Raw genomic sequence first — 9,797 nt, 5'->3', positions numbered from 1 at the left:
ACCTTAAAAATCACTGTTTCTCCCACACTGTTGGGCAGCCAAATGATGTATTTTTATTGTAAGCTAATCTTACATTACATTGTATAAATAATACAATCAAAATTTAAAATAAAAATTCTTTTACAATATTTAAAGGCTCGAATTGGGTGCAAAAGAAAGAGAAATACCTTGCACTCTTAAAATTCACAAACATATGATCCCATTAAAAGCTCAATCTTAGTTTTCTTACAATATACTCATGCATGTGTCTGTATACTAAGATAAATATTTCATTAGAACCACTCTTGTAAAGTGACTGTTGGCTGAGTCAGCAGTAGCAGTGATATGTGCCGGTGGTCTGTCCCTGATGAGGAGGTCATTGGTATGATTAAAGCAATATTGAGTGATGACAGAAAGTGAGAAACTGCATGAGGAAACCAATAATAAAAAACAAACACTAGACTCAACACTAAAAAGACCATACTGTAGGACATTTAACAACTAAAATTTGCTCAATTTTTGCACCTTTCAGTGGTATTACATTTTTCCTTATTATTTGCTTAGTATTCACTGGCTCTTCATTTCAGGATTATTTATCAGCCAAAAATTTGTAACACACAACAACGTAAATTATTTATTACACACCAGTTCCACTGGAGTTCAGCACATCAGCTGGTTTAAAGTCACAAACACACACACCTAACAAACAACTTGTAAACACAACACGATCTTCATGCCTGTCAAACCAAATCCACACAGACCTACACTGCACCTTAATCTTTTCTCCTTTCTGTCTGCCGTAATTTCTGCAATCAGAGAGATCTTGCGCTTTGGAGCCAGAGAGTCTGCAACCTGTTTCTGTGTGTGTGTGTGTCTCAGTGTGTGTGTGTGTGACAAGCCAACCAGCCAGGCAAGCAAGCAGGCATGCAGACACTAAAACAACTGGTTTATTCTATTACTGTGTTCATTTGACTTGGTCACTGTGCCTGCCAGCACTAAGAGGTGATAAAGGGATGATTTAATGGTGATGTTCGTAAAATGCTCCTGTGATTCAGCACGCTGAAAAACAACTATAGGAACACATGACCTCACGGCTTAAATATCTGCTTATCATCATCATCATCATCAGTTCAATTCTGCATATCAGCATGTCCCTCCTTGATAACACCCAGGATGTATGTGACAGAGAGTGGGACACAGGAAATGACTCGAACAAGCACACAGTCTTTATAACACCATTTTGACTATAATCTCTATAAACAGATATCTGCAGGTTCCTTGGCATCAGAAGCATTCTGGTTTCTGTTTGTAGTTCGAGTAGTATTAACCAATCACATTTGACCAGGCTTTGGTTGCCTTAAGGCAAACAGTCTAAGTGGAGAGCAAAAGAGGCGGAACACATTGGACGAAATACAATCTCAGAACCCATCAGCTATGCCGATTTTGCTTTTTATTACTGTTCTAAAAACGTACCTGCATTCATATGCAAGCGCATTGGGCTAAATGCAATATCTGAACGGTTTATTTATTTCTAGCCATTTTTGTGTATCAAGTTGTTACTCGGACTGCAGCGGAAGTCTTGGCCCGGATATCCACTATTCCTTTTTCCGGATATCCGCTGGCTACACCAGAAGCCCCAAAACATTGCCGGTTTCCCCCAGAACCAGAGACCGTTTTGACTTTGTTTCACTAAAACATTTAGGGAAAAATACAGTCAGGGCATCCAGCACAGACTTGGAACAAGGACATATTCAGCCTAGCTTAGCACAGCACTAGAAATGCTAGGCTAGCTCTGTATGTAAATGTAAAAAGGAGCCATTGGAGTTTCAGCAGCAAGCTATTTCTTGACAAACTGAGCGCAGTGAATCCATGTGGGATCTGAAAGGCCATGTCCTCAAAGTGGGGCTGCTAGTTGGTTGGAAATGTGTAAAGGATGGGCTAGCTAGGTTGCTAATGCTCTTCACCTATGCTGACCGAGCGTACCTGCTGCTGTAGTAAGTAAAGCTGTACAGAGATGCTGGGAAAATGAGCAGACATTCATTGAGCGGTACCAACGACCCTGTGACTGCTTTTCCTGCCTCTCAAGCATGTGGATAAGAATGCTTTGGAGTGGCTGGAAGCTGTATTTTTGTGCTAAACACGTCCTGCAACTATCTCTGTAGAAGACATAGAGAGAAAATTGATACTGACAACTGATAACTGATAACTGATAATTGCCCTCACAAGCAAATCAGTTGTAAGTCATGTAGGGCAGAAAACTGCTGCCAGACATTTTATTGGTTGATGTAACAGCCATTATTATCTTTGACTTCTCACATAGACAACTTTTGTGACATTACTGATTGGGGTGTAGCCAGAAATGCACCGTGCTTTAATGTTTCAAGCCCTGAAAAGCATCTCTAGTGTTTACCCTTGTTATAAAAAATTTAGTAATGTCAGTAATTGATAATGTGAAATTTCTGGGTAATGAAGTTCTCCAGCTTTAAGCAGGGATCACTGACTGCCATTTTGGGTCTCCACAGTGTGAAGTTGGCCAGTGAAACTCTACTACCTTTCGAACCTTTAATGCATGCAAGATTATATCAATAAATAACTAAGGTAAAAAGACCTCTATAACCTAAAACAATTATGTAGTTTTTAACACCTGAAATTTAAGCAATTGTTTTTACTGATTTTTTAAGACCTTTGTGAACTATGCCAAGTCACTTTCTCTCCTGAGTTTACACTTGAAAACAGTGAATTTGGATCAATCCGTCTGCAAATATGTTTCTTAAATAATTTTCTAAAATACTTTATAAGCACAAGATGGGGAAATCTGTCTTAAAATTGTGGCAGTAATTTAAAAGGACTACCAGGATTGGTTAGGTGGAATCTGAATGATATGACCCTACCTAACATTACATTACATTACATTAAAGGAGGTGTATGGAACATAATATAAAACGTCATCAAACAAACGACATGGAAGCACCCAAAAGAGTAAAAACTAGCGGGAATTACCTGTTTTGATTGATCCTACAAAACTACAGTGAGCAAAGAGAGGACTGTACAACACTGTCGACATCACAACAGCAGCAGCATATCTTGGCAAACACATATTAGAATCCCTGACTCTGCCTTTAATCGCCTTATTTGACAACTTGTCCAACATTTTTCAATCGCGAAACTTGTTAAACAAAATTATAAAAGGATGCACATTGTTGTTTTTTCTTTCTGTATCTCATACAAGTGGAAACACACAGGAATGTTGCTCTAGTGGCCTTGTGGGTATCAGTAAAAACCCAGTGAGAAGACAGGCAGGATGACATCAAAGGAAAAAGTGAAGGATAGAAGAGATCCTCTTTTCCTGGAAAGACCAGCATCCCTGTGCACAATCTGTGTCAGTGTGTGTATCTCTGTGTGCATGCTGTAGTACAGTAAAGGAAACACAGATGGACAGATTGAGGGTGACTGGTAAAAATGAAGCTATAAGTTCAGTTTCTGGATAGACTAAAGCATCAAGGGAGAATTAATCATGTATTTATTTATCTGACAATGTTACACTAAATTTAAGGTGCTGTAGAAAATGATTGAAATTCATATCACGTTATTGCAATGAATGCCATGAGAGAGAATTCAACCCTATTCTCCCACAACTTTACCCACACACTAAGACTTGTGTGGGTAGCTTTGAAAAGGTTGATTTAATGAAATTCTAAAATACGCAGGCATGTCAAACCTCTGCCAAATGGTCAGCTGGAGGTTTTAGCGGGTTGTATCTTTATAAGCAATGAGCCACACTTCACTTAGTAACACTAAGCTGTCTTGTCCAGATGGGCCTTTACGGCTACAAAATTCAATTCAGCCCTTATAAAGGCGCACACACATTCTAGTTATCCAGCATTAAATCAACCACCATGCAGGGCATAATAACATCATATCACCTCTGAGGCAAAACACAGGGTTGTTGTTGACACACATACACACACAGACAGACACACATCTAACAGGCTCTCATGGCTGGCTTTGATGGAAGGCCTGCTGGCACTAAAGGGGAATCCTTTGAAAAATCAATCCAACACACACACACAGTTTGCTTCAGAAGTGCAGGAAAGTTATCAGGAAGCTAAGCCACTGTGTGCGAGTGTATGTGTGTTTGTGTGCTTTTGGAGGTCGGTCAGTGTTATCACAGTAGGGAGCACGGAGGCCCGTGCAGCCTCTCGCCCCAGCATTAGCACCTGTCACTGGCCTGCAGCGGAGCTGAGATTGGCCAGGCCTCGGGGTATACGCTCACATACACACACACACACATATATACACCTACACACACAGTAGTCTGCCCCCTGATAGCAAGTGAGCCAGGCAGATCAAAGGTTTTGACAGCGGTGGCTTTTCTGGATGATAAGAGCTTGGCAGAAGGTTAGGAAGAACTTTAGGTTTATCAGACCAGGCTTTGACCAATATGGGTATTTGAAGGCCGATACTGATAGCTTGAGACCGAAACTACAGATGCTTTAGAGAGGCATTGATTCAACTTTTGGAGGTGGTTGGGGCTGTTAAACTGTATTGCGCCACAAACTGCAGCCAATGATCATACGGTTGAATCAACTCCTCTCTAAAACAACAATAACAAAAAAAGCATTAGCTTTTGCTCAGTGTACTGAATGAACTAAATTATATTCTATATTTTTTCCCTTTTTAGGTGCATTGCACTTTTTTAACAACTCAATTTGGCACAGCTTTCCAATTTTATGACACAATGTACTTATATGATAGAGTATGTGACAAATAGAATTTGTATTTGATATCTTTGCTGCCAGTATGGTGAAAGAAAAATCAGTGACCAATAAATCTTTCAAAACATGTTTATAAAGTCTTTTTAAAGCGGCAGTAGGTTATTTTTATTAAAAATATTTTTTGCCATATTTGCTGAAACATTCTCTATATGTGTTACGGCGAAGTCGTACTGTGACAGTGAAGGCATTTTAATTGTTTAAAAGAAAGTGCCTTGGCAATTCTTAAGACAAGCTTAAAGCTGCAGTGGGTAACTTCTATAGAAATAACATTTAGTCCTATTTGCTGAAACTTTCACTATANNNNGACAGATAATCTATGAAAAAATCAGGTTCCTCTGGCTCGTTCTAACGCTTTTAATTGCATTTGTGAAAATCCACTGGGTCTGAATGGAAACAACCAATCAGAGCAAAGAACGATAGTTGATTGCAGAGTCTCATTCTCAGAGCGTCAAACACAGATGCTTTGGGACTCTGTAAGTGAGACTCAATAAATAATCAACTATCTTCAAGCCTCCAACCCAAAGTGTCTTTATATCTTTCTCGGCTCTGAATGGTTGTTTTCATTCAGGCTGGATTCTTGCAAATGCCATTAGGAGTGCAAAAATTAGCCAGAGGAACCTGATTTTTTTCACAGATTATCTGTGTCATGTACTACTGTCAGGGAACTGTGAAACATTCAGCAAATATGACAAAAAGTTATTTTATAAAAGTTGCCTACTGCAGCTTTAAGTGTGTCTTAAGACTTAAAAATCACAAGAAAAGGCCAAGGCACTTTCTTTTAAACAATTAAAATGCCTTTATTGTCATGGTACAACCATGCCGTAATACTAAAAGGCATTTTAATTGTTTAAAAAAAAGAGTGCCTTGGAGTTTTCAAGGGATTTCTGTGTCCATATGTATCCTTATCCAAAGAGCAGCTCAAACAAACTCAAATTGAGTCCAGGAAGTGCTCCTACCCAAATTGTTTTATAATGTTTTAAGACATACTTAAACAAAAGTGTACCTATCAAAAATTCATAATACATAATGTTCATCATACTAGTTTGGTCTTTTAATGTTTGGTATAGATTAGTATAGTTTATTAAAGTTATGATTTTTTATATATATTTAGTCATATATTTGACTTTGATATAATCATTTGAGTCTACACAGGACAGCCGCGTCTGACAGTTCAGACACACTTCCATTTGAATCAATAAAGCTGTCGACAAAGGCAGCGTGACGGCTCGTGTTTCACTCGTGCTTCAGGCGTGTAACTGTGAACCGAGGCATATTTTTACACTACAAGTCTATTTTCCGCGCATAACTACAGTGATTTGTGTGCTCTGTTCTGAGCACTGCTAAAACGCAGGTGACCTACACTTAATACTGGGCCTGAATGCATCCTGTGTAGACCGAGATGGAGGACTCAAGCTGCTGACATGCTGCTTTCACTATGCAGCCTGTGTAGACATTATGTAATAACAACAGCACTACCAATAGTACTAATACTAAAAATACAAGTAGCAATGAGGATGCTTACTTTAGTCTAATCTCATAAAAATGTTGAAAATGTCTGAATTAATAAGCTAAATCAACCTCTTATAAGTGGTGTTAAATAAGTGTGTCTTCATCGACATGTGCTTCCTGACTTTTTTTCTTTTTAATTTCTCTCTGTAAATCTTTGGAAATGTGAGGATGTGATGTTGGCAGGACCAGTACGAGGATTCAAAACACACGCCCCGGATTGTTTTTTTTCCCTCCATCATGTTAAAACCCGACAGGATTAAAAGCCACTCTCCACCCAGCTGTTAGTCCCCACGTACTGGCCCTACTTATCCCTCCAGCCAGTGCTACTTTCCTTAAAGATTTAATCACACTGCGGTGGGATGTGTGTGTGTGTGTGTGTGTGTATACCTTTACAACAGCGGCTTAGGATGGCACAGTTGGACAGGAGCACACATCACACATGCACACCACAGTTGCCTCTAGCATCAGTGGTTTACTGTAATACTCTGGCCGTTCAGTTTGATGATGTTCATTGAGCTTCGTTTCTTCAGTAGAAAGATGTTGGATCTTATTGCCATATTTTGGCGAAGTACGTTATACAGGTCAGTATATTTGCTAGCCCAAGTGATGCCTCTAGGTGCTGGAGTCGTGTAAAGTCATGTCCCCCCCGCAGTGAGAGTGATTCTAAACTCGTTCTCATGTGATCACATCTCATGAATACGTGCACACATGTAAGAACCTATTGCTCAAGCAATTTATATAAACACGGTGGTTCAAGATGGTGGACTCCACAGGAAAGGACCTGCTCCCTCTAGAGTTAAAACAGCTCATTCTAAGGTAACAAAAACAAAACAATACTTATTTTATTATACACTATTGAAACATTTCATCCATTTCTGACAATAGGTCCTCCTAAAAGTTACAAACTGGACTTTTGAGGGCAAGTCACAAAAATGTTCTTTCATGAGGCCCATTGAGCCTTGAAGCTTTTCTTGAGGCTCCTTCTGGATCAAGCTTTTTTTCCTTAATTTTACCCATCTGTATCTCAGATAGTTAACTCACTTTATTTTTGGTGTCGACCCTTTATACATACTTCCCACCAAATCTGAGCTGGTGGTGTACCATAGTGTAGAGACTAGCTAAAAGAAATGCTACACGTAGCATCTTTACTGTACACCCAGTTTAAAAATAAACTAGCCCCTTATAGAAATTAAAGGATGTCCACATTAATTTCATACTGAAATGTCCTCGTCTGGAAGATCTAAAACTCTGTGATTCTCAGAAGGATAGAGTCTAATGCACACACACTCACACACACTTGCAGGTGAAGTTAATAATGTTGAGGCCTCATGCCACTGTTTCTGGGTTACCTGTGCAGTTAGGACGCTAATGCCAGGTTAATGCTAATTCAATTAGGCTTTAGTGCGAGGGGGCTGATCGAACTAATTCCTTTATTATGGGTGCTATATAATATGTAATGGTGCGTGCATGTGTGTGTGTGAGAGAGAGAGTGTACCCGAGTGGTATTACTGTGAAGTCAGGTATAGGGAAAACAGGAACAGTCTGTTACTAACAAACAGATTGTAAATCAGGCAGTAGTTCAGGTGGGAACTACACTGACTTTATTAGAATGATTTTATCAAGCACACCTCTAAATTCTGTAATCCCACACAATAGCTTTTACTCAAATCCTGTCTTTGTGAAGCTTGTATTGTTCAGTTTTTGTTAAGACTGTGTTAGAGAGGTGTGACTACAACTATGTGGTCACTTTGGGGAGTAGTTACTGGTCTTGGGTTTCACTGGAACCTTCTGTTATTTGCTATCAGTTGACAGTCAAACGTAAAGGTGATGACCATAATGACAAATTGGTGGAAAAAATGTTTTTTTTTATTTTTCTTGGCTTCTGAAGGCAGGAATGATGGTTAAAGTTGCTGTGTGGAGTTTTTGACCACCAGTAGTGCTATGGAGCAATGTTTTTATGGGGCGGGGGTCCAAGTTTTTTTGTATCGTGTGCACAAGGACACACAAGCACACGCATTATTGAGCGGGTGGCGTGATTTATATCCTCCTGTTGGTTCCATGCTATTTAGCTGACTGACAGCAAAACTAAGCAATGCACTAGGGTTGTAGCAGCATACCGATACCATGGTATACAGTGATATGAAAATTGCTGGTCATCATAATGTGTACATTTGCTTATCTACAGTACTGAATCTGACTGTGTTAGTGTTATTAAAGAATCTAGGACATACTATTTTGTGAATTTACAAAAAACTTTTGTTTAACCAAAAAACAAAAGGTAACTGATGATAATAATAATATCTTGTGTAATACTGTTATACCATCCAACTATTTACAGAACAGCCTCAGAACTGAGTTTTAGAACAATTTTTCTGATCCCTAGAGTAAGAGAACTACTTACAGAAGTTTAAATAAAAAAAATAAATAAAAAAAGTTGCAATAACTCTTTTTTACGAGTATGGATATTGACACATTCTGTGCCGATGATCCTTACGCTCGTAAAAACTACATTATCTGTACCGGATATGCATTTCAGTCGAGTACTCCCACAGTCCTACAGAATCAATATATAACCAAGATGGTCTTTACCTCAATAAACTCCTTGAAATAAGTTGACAGTTAACGTTTTGCAGATATGTTTAGTTAAATGTACTCATTCATCATTATGATGAACAGAATGACACATAGAAAAAGATAATCAAATAACATGAAGGATAAATAGAATCGGATAAAATAAAATACATCAATATATACAGTTATTTATACATATAAACCCAGGAAATAACTCTGCAGGTCCTCTTTTGAATTAGTTAAAATTGTTGATGAAATTTCTTTTGACAGGGTTGGATCTGAACACTATCTTTAATCAGCCTGTATAATGCAGCTGTGGACAGGGGGAACCTCCATCATATCAGAGTCAGATGGCATAGAAAGGTCAGTTTGCGCTTCTTACATCAGTATAATCCTTTACAGTGCGTATATTCCGGCATGGTGCTAATGCAGAGTACATTCATTCATTCATACTCAAGTACAAAGACACAATTCATATGTTACATAGATAACTTCACAAAAACACACTTTTAATAGACCTTCACTCACGCACACACTTCTATGACTGTGCTGTGAACCCGTACTGACATCCCTTCAGGCTATGTGTGTCTATTTGTGTGTGTGTCAGAGAGATAGAGAGCGAGAGAGAGTGTCTCTGATATCCTCAGGGAAACACTGAGAGTGCTAGCTAGCTGGCGGAGTAGGTTTGTGGTGCAGTGTTAGTGTTAATGGAGATGTAAGCTCACAGGATTAGCACCCATAGGTAGGTATGTGTGTGTGTGTGTGTGTGTGTGTGTGTGTGGGTGTGTGTGGGTGTTCTTGACAGGCAGGGCCTTTCTTTCATTACATTAAGGCCAATGCTTCTAAATCATTTACTCCCCTTGCAGTCTCAGTGGTGTTGGCTAAGTGTTAGTAATCCCCATCAATACCAGGGTCTGCCTCAAGGCACTTTACTCACTACCACACACACACTCACACACCAAA

At 39.1% G+C, this 9,797-nt stretch overlaps 1 protein-coding gene across 1 annotated transcript in view; it reads right to left on the bottom strand.

Moving 5' to 3' along the window:
- bcas3 (BCAS3 microtubule associated cell migration factor) overlaps positions 1–9,797 on the bottom strand; it is a gene marked incomplete in the record, with an annotated part of 342,828 nt that overhangs the window by 34,682 nt on the left and 298,349 nt on the right.

This window comes from Morone saxatilis, unplaced genomic scaffold (genome assembly GCF_004916995.1).
Source record: "Morone saxatilis isolate NCDOM2014 unplaced genomic scaffold, NCSU_SB_2.0 Contig8, whole genome shotgun sequence".
NCBI lineage: Eukaryota > Metazoa > Chordata > Actinopteri > Moronidae > Morone > Morone saxatilis.
This window is presented reverse-complemented; position numbering and strand designations above follow the sequence as displayed.